At 42.8% G+C, this 10442-nt stretch overlaps 1 pseudogene; it reads right to left on the bottom strand.

Moving 5' to 3' along the window:
- Window positions 1–1611: 1611 nt before the first annotated feature.
- LOC136327623 (small nucleolar RNA SNORA81) lies at window positions 1612–1744 on the bottom strand (annotated as a pseudogene).
- Between the last annotated feature and the right edge of the window lie 8698 nt (window positions 1745–10442).

Raw genomic sequence — 10442 nt, 5'->3', positions numbered from 1 at the left:
ACTGAGAATCTCTGAACTATATAAAATACAAATAAATAAACAAGAAAATAACAAGTAATAATAGCTACAATGATCAAAATAAAACTGGGTGATAGGCTAGAGAGTGTGAGAGGAACTACTATGGATTGGGAGGTCAGGGTTTCTGGTTTCTGTTTGGGTTAAGTGGTCCCTCTAAGCCCAGATCCTCCTGAGGAGCAAGAGGCAGAAGAGGCACATTGTTCTTTAGAAGATTCATTAGAACAGGGGTAGGGAAACTTTTTTGCTGAGAGAGCTATGAACGCCACATATTTTAAAATGTAATTCTGTGAAAGCCATACAATGACCCATGTACATACACATTATCCAATAAAAATTTAATGTTGTCCTGGAGGATAGCTGTGATTGGCTCCAGCCACCCAAAACCATGAACATGAGTGGTAGGAAATGAATGGATTGTAATACATGAGAATGTTTTATATTTTTAACATTTTTTTTATTAAAGATTTGTCTGTGAGCCAGATGCAGCCATCAAAAGAGCCACATCTGGCTCACGAGCCATAGGTTCCCAACCCCTGCATTAGAAGAAAAGGAGGGTCAGGATGTTGGTCAGCCTGGAAGCCCAAAGGCTCAGGTTGGGAGCAGTTCTACCAGTTGCTGACCTTGGGCAAGCCACTTTCTTCTTGAGCCTCAATTTTCTCATCCGTCAAGTAGAAAGAATGATGATCACATTTCTCTTCCTCTAAGTTAACGAGAAGATCCAAAGTGATGGGAGCAGGTGCTGTACACACTGTGAAATTCTCACAGGCCTTGTTTGTAATGGGAAAAACTAGAAACAAACCAAAAGCCTCCAAAAAGGAGTTGGTTTAGAAAAAAAATGGCATGATCCTTGAATAGAACATTGTGCAATCATTCAAACAATGGGAAATAATAGTTAACGCTATAGGAAGATGTTCACAGGCATTAAGTGAGAAAAACAAGTTACAAAAGAAAATGGAGAGTATGATTCTATGTTTGCAATTAAAAGAGGAATAGCAAGCAAACAAATAAAGAATTAATTGGAAGGATGTGCCTGACTGGTGATGGCGCAGTGAAGATAGAATGTCAACCTAGGGTGCTGAGGTTTCAGGTTAGAAACCCTGAAGTCACTGGCTTGAGTGTGGGCTCATCTAGCTTGAGTGTGGGGTTGCCAGTTTGAGTGTGGGATCATCAACATGATCCCAAGGTCACTGGATTGAAGCCTAAGGTCCCTGGCTTGAGCAAGGGGTCACTGGTCTTGAACCCCCTGGTCAAGGCACATATGAAAAGCAATCAATGAATAACTAAAAAGTGATGCCACTATGAGTTGTCATCTCTCTCCCTTCCTCTCTCTCTCTCTCTCTCAAAAAAAATGAAAGTTAAAGAATTGGAAAGATGTATACCAAAATAACTGATGTTATTCTTGGGAATTAGAGCTGATTGTAGTTTTCTATTGCACCTCTGTGTCACTGTTGTAATGAGAGAAACAAGCCACAAAGATAATTTTCAAATGTTTGTTAAACACCAAAACCCCTGTCTGAAACACTGGTTCTGTGTCTGGGTAGGTGGCCATTTGCTGTCTTCTTTCTTTCTTTCTTTCTTTTTTTTTTTTTTTTAACATATTGCACCAAATCTTAAGACAAAGAATACTGGACATTAAGAAAGAGGTCCACCCCAGTTGCTGTCTTCTTTCTTGTATTTCATATGTATAGAGAGAAATAGTATGGCCACTTTGTGTCCATGGGAAGCTATATGGTTCTAAGGAGAAGCTAGTTCTTTTCTCATCTTATGTTCTCAGAGATTGAGTCTGGTGGGTCTAGGTTCCAACAGGACGAGTTTACAATGTACCAACTTCTGAGCTAGGTACCATTATTTTAATCCTCATGACAACCCTATAAAGTAGACATTATTAACCCCATTTTATAGGTAAGAAAAGTAAAGACCAGAAAGATTAAGTGACTCACTGCTGGACATATATCATCTAAGTGGAAGAACAAGTATTTAAACCTGTGATGTCTAACTCCAAAGCTAGCTTTGAGCCTCTGGGCTTAAGTTTGTAACTGCTTGGAGATTAATTATTGGCTAGGTTTTCATGTCTCTATAAATGAATTTGAAAAATGCCTAGAGCTTCAGTTTTCTCGCAGCTGAACACCCACCTCACAGCCTGGCTGGGAGACAGCAGGGAAGCAGAGGTTAGTGCTGTTTGTACAGAGGCAGCACGTGGCAAACAGAACTTTCTTCTTTTGGCTTGGGTCTGGGTCAGGATTACAGCCCTGCCACCGGCCTCTGCCCAAATGAAAACCCATCATGCTGGTGGGTTGGTCTTGAGGGATATTCCAAACAAGGGCATGGAGGGCAGCCCATGAAGCCCCAACCTGGAAGGGAGGGTTGGGACTCCCTCCCTATTAGCTAGACTCCAACATGCAACTGTTCCTCCACCAGCCACTCACTCATTAGCTCTCAGACAAGAGATTTACCTTCTATTCAAGTCTTTACTAAGTCTCTCATGTTATAAGGGTCACTCCCAATCACTTAATTTTGACCCACAAAACATTATTTGGGGATGACAATAACTTCAATCAATGCCCTGCTTCAAATGCTTATAAAGGTCACTTACTGGAGCAAAAATGGAGACAAAACACTGAGCACAGATTTAGTCATTTTTCCTTATAATTGCAAGTGTTGGATGTTGTAAACAAGCCTTTTAAAGATCCCTTTAAAAAACAATACACTAAGTGGTTACTTTGCAGAACTCATGAATAGAGAATGGGTACTTGGAGCTAGGAGTATAATTTCCAGTGACAGCATCATCCACGAATGCAGAGCATCCTGCTTCTTAAATAACTTGATGGAAGTGAAGATGATGCACTCTGGATCACCGCATCAGATCACTCGAGCAGTGGCTCTAGGGGTGACAGAGGTCCCAATGTCAAAGATGTATGTGAAAAGAATGAATATAATTGCTTCATGAATTAAATGTGAGCATGGAAAGAAAGCAATATTTAAAAATATACTTGTAATTTATATAAGACTATATTAGTATGTTAATTGGAAATTAATACTTAATTCAATTAACATTCAATACATAAATTTCCATTAATGCTAATTTATAATGACTACATTGATATATTAATATGTTTTATATAAATTACTTTAAATATATGTGAAACTAAGCTTTTGCATTTTTTGACTAGCTAGACCTTTGACTATCTCATCTATTTTCCTAACAGTTTATATAGGCAAGTTGATTAAAGGCTTTGCACACAGTGAGGCAGCCTTGGTGGAGGAGTACCCAGAGTCCCAAATGACCAACTGTTTGCCCAGGGTCTGTGTGGGAAGAGAGAGAGAGTAAGGCAGAAAGAGAGAGAGAAACACCAATCTGTTGTTCTACTTATTTATTATTATTATTTGATTTTTATTTTGTTGTTCCACTTATTTATGCGTTCATTGGTTGATTCTTGTATGTGCCCCGGCTGGGGATCAAACCTGCAACCTTGGTGTATCAGGACAACACTCTAACCAACCAAGCTACTTGGCCAGGGCAGCCCTTCATTTTTCTGATAGCCAGATTGCTGGCCCAAGGGGAGGTGAGCACTTGCTCAAGGTCACCCAGAAGAAAACCCAACTTATCTGGCAAAGAGAGGGATGACAGGAGACAGGCAGGCAAATCCCATCTGGTAGCCAAAGACCTCCCTTCCCAAATAGCACCGGGGTCCCTACCCTTGAGCTTGAGCTCAGTCTGAAGAGAAGCAAAGAACAACCCCCCCCCCGGGGATATGCATTCTGCTGTGAAGACAATGTACCCACTTTCTGGGACAGGCTGCTGGCTCAAATGGGGTTGGCTTTACTGGGATTAACCATTTGTGCTCAATGTTTCCTAAAATAATTTTGAAAATCTATGTCCCTTCTTCAACATTTTAAACTTGACTCTAGAATATCTTAAACAATTTTAAATAATTGGAAAGGATGTAATATCTGGTGTATTATAAATACAGAAATACTTACATTTCTGTGTAAGATAAAACTCTCACATCACTGTTTTAAATGTGTCCAATAAAATACAAATATCATAGCAATTTGATACCCGCCACCATCCTTTTAAAAAATACTCGAATGAGCTCTTGTTTAACAGTAGAAAATTGTATTTCCGATCCACTTCCCTCACAGAATTTAATTCTAATGTGATATATTTTTATGCTTGAAAGTCTTTTATTGATTTTTGTATCATACTTCTCTGCAACAAAGAGATGTATATAAATTGAATTTCTTTTTTTTATTTCCTGTGACCACAAGTCTCTAAGAATTCAAAAAATTCTTCTGGATTAAGCTATCACTTCAACTATTAGTAATACAAATTTGATAAAAATAACAGAATGCACTGCAAATGTTGACAAGTAATTGTTAAATAGTTAAATTTCATTGGAAATGTTTCTCTTATTGAGACGGACAGAGCCAGGACCACCTCATACAAAGACGCAGTCTGTGCACAACAAAACTCCAGGGAGGGCCATTCTCATAGCCTATGATGTAAACGGCAACCCCTAGAATGCAGTGAGGAACCCGCACAACTAACTGTACGTGGTGGCCCTGGGTTGGGGAGTGGTGGTGATAGTGCCTTGATTAAAGATGATATTGAGAACTCTATTTATTTATTTATTTATTTATTAATTATTTTTCCAAAGCTGGAAACGGGGAGGCAGTCAGACAGACTACCGCATACGCCTGACCGGGATCCACCCAGCACGCCCACCAGGGGGCGATGCTCTGCCCATCTGGGGCGTCGCTCTGTTGTATCCAGAGCCACTCTAGTGCCTGAGGCAGAGGCCACAGAGCCATCCCCAGCGCCCAGGCCATCTTTGCTCCAATGGAGCCTTGGCTGCGGTAGGGGAAGAGAGAGACAGAGAGGAAGGAGAGGGGGAGGCGTGGAGAGGCAGATGGGCGCTTCTCCTGTGTGCCCTGGCCAGGAATCGAACCCGGGACTCCTGCACACCAGGCCGATGCTCTACCGCTGAGCCAACCGGCCAGGGCCAATAATGAGAACTCTAGCTGTTGAATTGTCCCTTCATTTGTTGCCCCAGAAATTTTGACTTAAAAGAACTTACTAAGACTCAGGGTGAAAAGACACAGAAGTCTGTCTGTACAGTAGAAGGGGGATTGTAGAAGGAAGGATGAGAATGGACCTGCAACGATGCTTGCAGCACAGACAGATCAGTTGTAGGGAAGAATTCATATGAAAGTTGAGAATCGGAAATCGGAATGTATTCTTTTAAAGTTATCTTTATTGAAGGTTAGCCCCTAGAAAGTCTTTGTAACCCCTGGGGCTGTGAACCTCTGAGGTATTGCCACATCCAACCAATGGCGTCAGCAGAGTTGACCAGATCAGAGGCTCTCTGCCAGACCCTCTGCCCTCTGGTCTTGGCAGGTGCTCTCAGCCAGGACCCCCAAATGCACAGAGCTTATACAAAGCCCGACCCTGACTGTGGGCCTGGTAGATACCTCATTCCAGCTTAAGTAAAAGCAAAATAATAGTGACTACTTGTTTAGAATTGAATAAATTCTAGACAATTCTTGGCATTGTAGTAATATCATTTAATCTTCCCTCAAACCCAATAGAATATGTACTATTCTTCTCATTCTACAGATGAGAAAACAGACCTGGCATATACTAAATAACTTGTTCAAAGTCACGTAAGTGCATGTGGAGAAGAGAGCTTCCAAAGCTGGTCCAGGTCAGCCAAGCTCTAAAGCCTGAGTCCTTTTCTAGCCCATGTCTCTGTAAAACATGACAGGGGAATGGAACTATTGTACTTATGGGCTTACTATGAGCCAGGTGCTTTGCATATGATCACATTTAAAGCTCACTACTATCTTTTTGTTAACGAATGAAGAAAACGAAGCCCCAGGTAGTAAGTAGTAGAGCTGGTATTTGACCCTAGGTCCATCCATCACTGAAGAACAGCCTATTTTTTCTCTCTTAGGCAGCTCCCTGGACCGGGATGCCAGCTTTCCTGCCACTGCCACATCCATGATCGCAGAGTCTATTACCCTTTACTTGAAGTCTTTTGGCATAAATTACTTTGGATTTTTCTACAAAGATTATAGGCTATAAAAATAATAAAGCCACTGTTGGAAAATTTGGTCTCTGAGTCCATTTGATTCAGCCTTGCATTTTCCACAATTATTTTATTTAATATAATTCCAAGAATGCTCTGAGCTGTGGCCATGTGCCAGATGCCCAACTAGATGCTGCTATGGGCATTGGGAATAAAGGAAAAGATAGTTCCTGAGCTCAGTTGCTGCCACATGACCTGTGGTCTTGTCTAAATTACAGAAATACAGCGGTCAACATGGAGTTGCAGGAGCTAGAGGAGGGAGTGGATTCGCTAGAGGGATCAGGAAGGCTTTATGAACATGGCAAAATTTGAACTGGACTGTCATGGCTGTTTAGTTAATTCAGTCAAAACAGGGAGTTTAATTGGGAGGATTTAGAGAGCTGTGCCTGGATGGTCTTAGTTTGGAGTGCCTGAGCCTGTCTGGTCTGCTGTTTGGGAATTCCTAGGTCAAGTTTTTGCAGAGCTCCTCATAGTATTATTTTGTGAAAATAATTCTAGCCAAATATGTTTTGGCTTCTCAGAGGAATAGAGTAAGAATCAGGCCTTAACCAGGCTACTCTCCTCTTTTCCCTGGCAAGTAGGATTGATCAGGGGTCCTGCTGAGTGGAGTCACCTCCGAGCTCTGCAGATCTCAGGAATTAACACAGACATTCCAAACCGGGCCTCCACAAAACCCTTCACCAGACAGCTCCTACAGCACTGCTCCAGAGGCAGCTCCGGGAGGACGGTGCCTCACTGGTGCCCCCTGCAGTGGGAAGTAGAGCCTCCTCCCAGGGCGCGTCTTGCCCTTTTCCCCTGAACCAGACAAGTGAGGGTGGGGTGAGGGGGGCTGCCAAGGAACCCCACTCCTCTGCAGAATGGACACTACTTGTTTTGAGGGAAGTATTCTGTAGAGGGACCCTCATGGGCATGACCTGGGGAAGGGTAGTCCTAATCCTCAAGAGTAACTCAAGAACCGAGCTGGGGAAGAGATGCTAGCCCTTCCCCAGGCAGCATCCACTGTCTGAGCGAATGTTCTTTCTGTAATCCAGGGCCATTGACTTCTCTGAGGAAAGATAATAAGCTTTGGGATCACATTCCATTCTTAATTTCTTTCTGTCACACCTTTAATTCTGTGATAATGTTTATTTTTTTTCCCCTTTTTTACCACTCTTTTTTTTCTTTTTGGGTAATTTTGGAAGTTCAAGGCAATTGATTTTGATCACACCTATAACATAAGCATCATTTACCTAGTCCCTACTGTGTATTAGGTGCTTTTTCTGGGAATTGCATTATATTTGGCAAAGTAGGCAATGTTGGCCCCATTTTACTGATGAGGAGACTGAGGCTCACTTGCAAGGTCAAAGCTGGCAAGTGGTACAGGCAGAATTTGAACCCAGATCTCTCTGACTCTAGAAAGTGTGTTCTCTGTATGGAGACACTTGAGCTAGCTCTTGTATGCTGCCCCTTACCTGTCAGTACCTTCTAAAGTGTAGCATCTGTCACTAAACACATCTTAGAGCAGATGAAAGCACAACTTCCTTTGACCCACATGTGGCAATAATGCAGCATAAAGGCTGGTGCCCACTTTGCTGCGTGGCTTGGGGCAAGTCACTCACCCTCTCTGTATCTGAGTTTCCACATCTATAGAAAAAGAACCTGGAATGGATGATTTCTCAAGGACTTTGCACTTCTAGAGTCCTGTGCTTCAAATGCCACAGTAAATTTAGGGGCTTTATGAAGCTGCAGCCTATCAGATATTCTCCCCAACTTGACCTTTTCTTAAATTCATTTCATTAATTCTCTTATTCATAAGAATGCATTTTCATTTCATGGTTCCTATGTTTAGTGCTTTCTCCTGATGATGCTTCTCTTCCCCGGTATAATTTTTTGTTCCATTAATTTCCAAGGACCATTTTGCCAGATCAGAGTGTTAAGAATCATTCACACCTCTTCCATTTGTCTAACCAACCGCTCATCCATTTCTCTCCAGAAATAATTGTATATGGTTCAATAAGTTTATTGTTCAAATCTGTTTACACTTTAGGATGCATCTCATCAGGATTTGCTATAAAGGGTAGATGCCAGTTTCCAATAATCATTATGATAGCTGTTTCTCCAAGTTTTCCAAATATTCTTTTTCTTCATCTTTAGGAACTGTTTTTATTTTTAATTTATTTTCCTTCGTATTAAGACTTTAAAAGAAAGAAGCACTAATTCCTTTATTTCTAAGCACTAATTCTTTTTAATATTTATTTACTTCTGTTTCCCCAACTCACTTAGGCTAGTGAATCACCTGGGCACGATGCCGGGCTCTTCCTGTCTCCAGCACAACTCAGCCTTTATTTTGAGAAGTTGCCTTTAAGGGCTCACTGGTCTTTGTGACTCTATCAGGCTGCAGACACAAGGGTCAGGAGAGATCTAAGGAGGGAGAGAGGGGAGAGAAGAAAGAAAGAGAAGCAGAAACGGAAGTCTAGGAAGAAGAACAGAAGAGAGAATTTACAAATGAAGACATCGCTGGTCTCAGGACAGACTGCAAACCAGTTGCCAAACCAGACCCACGTGTGCCTGCTCCTGAACCTTCCCCGAGCACGGTGTAGCACGGTGGATAAGAGCCTGGGGGTCTGGGCCCATGGAGTGGGACCAGTTCTTTTCTGTCAATTAGTAGCTGGCAGGGTGAGTAACTTTCTTCACCTCTGCCTCAGTTCCTTAACTGTGAAAGTGGGGATAATAATAGCTTCTGTTTCATAGGGTCATGTGGGAATGTATTTATACAGCCATTTATTCAATTATTTATTAGGTTGCTACCACGTGCCAAGCTCTGTACTAAGCACTGAAGATATAATGGAGAACAAGACTCAGCTCCCATCCCTGTATTTATGGAGTGTGGTCAGGGCGGGGTGACATGTATCACTAGATTCCTTCTCATGTAAAATTTACCGGACTACCAGACCATCCCTGATGCCCCTGAGGGCGCCCTGGGAGTCTGCCAGGTAAAGAGAGGGGAGAGGGTGATAGCCAGAGGCAGGTGTGCTTGAGGCAGAGACGGTGGGAGTCCAGTTCCCAGTGAAGCTGGAGGAAGGGGGCACCAAAGATGCCGAGTGTGGTAGGTAAAGTAGCATCCTGCTCTGCTCTGTGTAGCTGCTCCCCTGAGTTCTTGAACTGTGACTGCAGGTTTGCCAGAGGCCTCTGCCATAAACTCTGGGTGGGAATTGGATTCTCTGGGGAAGGCTGGCTTGTTCAGAGTCACAGAGACTCTGCCTGTCCAGAATTGGGTGTCAGTTCTGGCTCCACCATTACTGTGTGATCTTGGGAAAGTCTTAGCTGCTCTAGGCTTTAGTTTTCTGATCTGTCAAATGGGAACAATATTGCTTCCTTCTGAGGAGAATTTTTGGGGAGGAGAATATGAAATGATGCATGCACACAGAGCCTTAGCACAGTGCTTGGCAAATTTATTCATTTGACAAGTATGTTCTGGCCACCATTGCCTTTTTCATCACATTTCATCGAATCTCAGATGCATCAATTGTGTGATGCACAATGATTGATCTATTAAGGGAAAAAATACTGCCAATTAAAGTTGGACCCATGGTTGACTGCCAGTCGTAGTCTACTTTCAGAGATGTGCAAATGTGAGAAAATGCCCACCATAGAATCCAAGTTCCCAGGTAGCTTGCTGGGAACTCCTGAGGCTGCTGTGGTGAGTCAGGCACTGCCTTCCCCACCTTCACTCAATTTGACGCTCAGGGCAAGCTTCAGAGTGTGATAACTTTCTAAAACCCCTGAAGTTAAAGTATATCTCCTTGAAGAATGTGGCAGGTACTCTGTGTTCAGTATAAAACGTCACAATGAGAGGGAAAGTGTCAGGGCCTGTGGTGTGCTGGAAGGGAAAATACTTGGGTTCCCATTTGGATGTGACTTCAAGTTTTCTGAGCCTTGGGTGGAAAGAGAGGTTGACTCAACTCTGAGGCTCTTTAGGGACTCCATAGGTTACAGGGCAGCAAAGGCCTCCTCCCCCAAGTCTAGGAAATGTAAGAATGAGACGGCATTCCAACTCCAGGTGTGCAGGCTTTATTAGAAGAGAAAGACCTGCCGGGGCTCTTTTCCGTAAGAAGGGTCCAAGAAACAGACTGAGGTTAAACTTAATAGGGTTGGGGATAGCCTCGAGCAAGGGTGTGCTGGTATGTTCGGCTTTCTGGAATACTCCTCTTTGGGGTGATTGACCAGCTTCCTGGAATTCCTTTGTCCCAGGGGCGATTGTCTGGTAATGAAGGGTGGGGTCAGGCAGCCAAGCAGAACAGCAAAAGGGCAATTGTAATTCATGTATCTATCAGGAAAACTTCCTACCAGTCCAAT

Source organism: Saccopteryx bilineata, chromosome 2, assembly GCF_036850765.1.
Source record: "Saccopteryx bilineata isolate mSacBil1 chromosome 2, mSacBil1_pri_phased_curated, whole genome shotgun sequence".
NCBI classification, from domain to species: Eukaryota; Metazoa; Chordata; class Mammalia; order Chiroptera; family Emballonuridae; genus Saccopteryx; species Saccopteryx bilineata.
This window is presented reverse-complemented; position numbering and strand designations above follow the sequence as displayed.